Source organism: Spea bombifrons, chromosome 8 (assembly GCF_027358695.1).
Source record: "Spea bombifrons isolate aSpeBom1 chromosome 8, aSpeBom1.2.pri, whole genome shotgun sequence".
Taxonomy (NCBI): domain Eukaryota; kingdom Metazoa; phylum Chordata; class Amphibia; order Anura; family Pelobatidae; genus Spea; species Spea bombifrons.
This window is the reverse complement of record NC_071094.1, coordinates 13,259,806-13,264,487: the sequence shown is the minus strand read 5'-3', so window position 1 is coordinate 13,264,487 and position 4,682 is coordinate 13,259,806. Positions and strand designations below refer to the sequence as shown.

General features: G+C 43.6%; 1 long non-coding RNA gene across 1 annotated transcript; it reads left to right on the top strand.

Annotated features, from left to right (window-relative positions):
- The first annotated feature begins 280 nt into the window (after nucleotides 1-280).
- On the top strand, nucleotides 281-722 carry LOC128503729 (uncharacterized). The gene is made up of 2 exons (XR_008355288.1): nucleotides 281-431; nucleotides 667-722. It is a non-coding gene; the product is annotated as an uncharacterized LOC128503729 (long non-coding RNA).
- Nucleotides 723-4,682: the final 3,960 nt, after the last annotated feature.

Genomic DNA, 4,682 nt, shown 5'->3' with positions numbered 1-4,682 from the left:
GCCAATTTGTACCTTGTTTGTAGCTGTTATCAGCTAGTATACAAATGGCCCAAAACGTAAGCACACTCAGGGATTGATGGTTTATTCACAAAAATCAATGTTTCAGTCACTCACAGGAGACAGTGTATGTGTCATTAATTTAGCATTAACAAAATATTAAGTCTCAACAAGAAAAATATAAACGAAGAAAAAAAGACACATTTTCAATTTTACTTGCAACTACAGTAAGAGTCCAAAGTATACAACTTGTACTGATTTAAAGAATGCCTCATTTATTTTGGATTGTAATTTGTTTAATTATTGATGAATGCTGATCTGTTTTGCAGGCTGAAGAAAAGGCAGATGCCTTGAACAAGGAGTTACTGATGACTAAACAGAAACTGATTGATGCAGAAGAGGAGAAGAGACGATTGGAAGAAGAATCTGCTCAGGTTGGTTGTAGTAACACAGTAGAGTGTATGATTGAAGAGATGTGTTGAATCCAAGCAGTGTATAATGTATACTGTGCTATTCAAGTGCACTAACGTCACACAGTACAGTATTTATCTTAATCATAGAATTAATTAATTTGCACTTTGTATTAATGCACTTATACCCCAGCATATAAGTGTCATTTCTGACACCCAGCTTTATTGCTTGACAGTGAATATTTGCATTTTTCTGCAGCTGAAGGAAATGTGTCGCAGGGAGCTTGATAAAGCAGAGTCAGAAATAAAGAAAAACAGCTCTATCATTGGAGACTACAAACAGGTACAAAAACTACAGAAAGCTTGCGTCTGTCCTCACTAACAATATTACATTGGATGTATTTAACAACTTTATATGTACCTCTGTGTGTGTGTGTGTGTGTGTGTGTTACATCCACGCACTTATTTACTTAGATCTTATTTTATGGAAGTGCTTAAACCTGTGCTGTCACTAATTCTTGTATTTCTGTCTAGTGTGAGTTAAAACATGTTTCAATATTTGTACACGACTACCCTTTTCTTTGTAATAGCTTTGCATTAAGTAATATAGGGGGGCGTGCATCCCACAGGCAGAATAATTGGCCAGAGGTCAATCATTACATCCGGCTAAATGCCGTATATGTTTGCACTCTTAATGTGAAACTGCTTATAAGATACTTACATATTTTAATTTGCATTATAAACTATAAATTTCTGCAGCTCATATGTCTTCTTTATAAAAAATACTACCTATTTTAAATACAAAGCTGTATGCTAATTTTATAATTACCGTATTTGCTCGATTATAAGACAAGGTTCTTTTCAGAGCAGATGCTCTGAAAAATACCCCAAGTCTTATATTCAAGGTCATCCTATAATTCGACCTTAAATAGAGGTCTTAATATAAGACTAAGATCCAGATCCCCCGCAGCGCTGCAGGGGACCTGGATCCTCCTCTCTGGTAACCTCCGCTGCTGCCGGCACTTCCTCTGGGCCTTCTATGACAGAGCACTGGCGGGACATGACCTTCCAGTGCTTCATCATAGAAGTGCCGGCAGCAGCAAAGGTTCTCTGCGCATATTGCGCAGACGTTGACCGGCTGCCAGAGAGGAGGATCCTCCGCAGAGCTGCAGGGGACCTGGATCCTCCTCCCTGGCAGCCGGTAAAAGTCTGAACAATGCCCTGCCGGGGCTTCTGTGACTGAGCACCGGCATGACCTTCCGGTGCTCAGTCACAGAAGCCCCTGCAGAACTAACTGGCAGCAGAGGTTGTCTACACGCATTACGCAGACGTCCACCGGCTGCCCCCACTAAACACCAGGGAGTCTGAAGCACGGGGGACAAGCCTAGGGATGCATTGGTAAGACAGGGGGAGGGGGCTGGGTGGCATATGGGTGGGGTATAAGGCATTTCTGGGGGGCAGAGTGGCATATAGGGGGTATAAGGTATAACAGGGGGCCTGAGATTGGCAAATAAAAGGAAATAAAAACACAAAAAATAAAAATTTTCTCAATCATAGTTTTTATTAAATATGAAAAAAATATTTACATTAGTTAAAACTTTTTACTTATAGGGTAGTCTTATATTCAGAATTTTCTATTTTTCCTAAATTAATATTCATATTTTGTAGGGCTGCAACAACTAATCGATAAAATCGATAATAATCGATAATGAAATTCGTTGCCAACGAATTTCATTATCGATTAGTTGAATCGATTATTATCGATTATAAATTGAGGGTTTTTTCAGAGCAAACACTCTGAAAATACCCCTCATTATATAATCCGTTTAGTCTGACTCACAGCAGCAGCTCCTACTTACCAGTCCCTCCCTGTAATCACTGTGACAACTGGCCCCGCCCCCTTCCTTCTCCCAGAAGGCCAGAACCACATGGCTGTGACACTCATCTAACTTTAAGTATAAAATTAATATTTGGGCTGCTGAAAGTTAGGGGAGGTGGGGGTTAATTTAGGGGCAGCTATGGTTAATGGGGTGTTTAGGGTTAATTTAGGGGCAGTTATGGTTAATGGGGTGTTTAGGGGCAGCTATGGTTAATGGGGTATTCAGGGGTAATTTAGGGGCAGCTATGGTTAATGGAGTGTTTAGGGTTAATTTAGGAGCAGCTGTGGTTAATGGGGTGTTTAGGGTTAATTTAGGGGCTGTTGTGGTTGACAGGGTCTTTAGGGTTAATTTAGGGGATGCTGTGGTTAATGGGGTGTTTAGGGTTAATTTAGGGGCAGTTACGGTTAATGGGGTGTTTTGTTTTGATGGGGTATTTAGAGTTAATTTAGGGGTAGTTATGGTTAATGGGGTGTTTAGGGTTAATTTAATGATGAGGACTAAGGGTTAATTTGATTAATTTAATAAAGTTAACTTAAGGTGCAGTTAGAGATAAAGGGGGGGCAAACTAAGGGGAATCTAAATCCTGGGGGCCGTAAAGATTAACCCAGTACATATTTAAAAAAGTATGGTGTCAGTGTGATGCGAACGGGTCTGTGACTCTATGAGGGGACTATGAGATATGTGGGAGGCAGCGTGGAGTGGTATATGTGGGAGGCAGCGTTGAGTGGTATATGTGGGAGGCAGCGTTGAGTGGTATATGTGGGAGGCAGCGTGGAGTGGTATATGTGGGAGGCAGCGTGGAGTGGCATGTGTGGGAAGCAGCGTGGTATATGTGGGAGGCAGCGTGGAGTGGCATATGTGGGAGGCAGCGTGGAGTGGCATATGTGGGAGGCAGCGTGGAGTGGCATGTGTGGGAGGCAGCGTGGTATATGTGGGAGGCAGCGTGGAGTGGTATATGTGGTAGGCAGCGTGGCATGTGTGGGAGGCAGCGTGGAATGGTATATGTGGGAGGCAGCGTGGAGTGGCATATGTGGGAGGCAGCGTGGAATGGTATATGTGGGAGGCAGCGTGGAGTGGTATATGTGGGAGGCAGTGTGGAGTGGCATATGTGGGAGGCAGCGTGGAATGGCATATGTGGGAGGCAGCGTGGAGTGGTATATTGGGAGGCAGCGTGGAGTGGTATATGTGGGAGGCAGCGTGGAGTGGTATATGTGGGAGGCAGCGTGGAGTGGCATATGTGGGAGGCAGCGTGGCAAATGTGGGAGGCAGCGTGGCATATGTGGGAGGCAGCGTGGCATGTCGGGGAGGCAGCATGGCAAGCCTGGGCTCAAATGTGTATAAATTGGGGGGGCTGGTTGGGAAATACAGACAAGAAATGCATTTTATCAAAGTTTTTTTTATTCTGCTGTTTGTATTTAACATCATTTGTTTATTAAATTATTTTAAATAAATGAAAAATTTACATTCATTTTTTTTAATCGATTAATCGACAAAATAATTGGCCAACTAATCGATTATGAAAATAATCGTTAGTTGCAGCCCTAATATTTTGGGGCAGTCATCTTATAATCATGGTCGTCTTAAAATCGAGCAAATGCGGTAAGTCCTCGCAAGACAGAAATGTGGTTTTCTAAAGATGACAAGTATGTTTTACAATGCCAAGTAGTATATATATAAGAAATTAAAGTGGAGTTTGTTATATGTACATCAGTGACATTCTTTTAAAATCAGGATTTGTTGAACAATGCACTCTACAGTACATGCTCCTCTATTTTTGTAGAAATATGTCATAATGTATAATAAACTCAAAGCTAAAACTCCAAGGCAGACTCCTATTTTAGTAAACAAACCCCGATTTCTGATAATTTAAATTCCATATTTGCAGAGGCGTATATAGGGTATGGCAGCCATGGCACGTGCCATGGGCGCCATCTCAAGGGGGGCGCCGGTGAGCGGCTTTTAAATGCCGCTCACCGGCATTTTTTTTATTTTTTTTGATGCGGAGGAGAGAGAGGGGCGCCTAGCAACCACTCGGCGCCCCTCATTCTCCTCCACGAGCCCTCTACCCCCGTCCCGGTGCCGGCATTTCATGCAGAACGCCGCAATATGCCGGCATTTTGCGGCGCTCTGCATGAAATGCCGGCACCAGCGAGCGGCTTTTAAACACTGATGCGGAGGAGAGAGAGGGGCGCCTAGCAACCGCTCGGCGCCCCTCGTTCTCCCCCGCATCAAAAAAAAGAAGACATCGTTTAATACAGGGCTCGACAAATCCCAGGCGCCAGGTCGCCATGGCGACTCAGAATTTCGTCCTGGCGCCTAGGAGTTTGTCAGCCTTTTACGTCCACAAAAAAATGCCCCCGCGTCACCACGCGGGGGCGCTGCTGTCTGCCTAGAA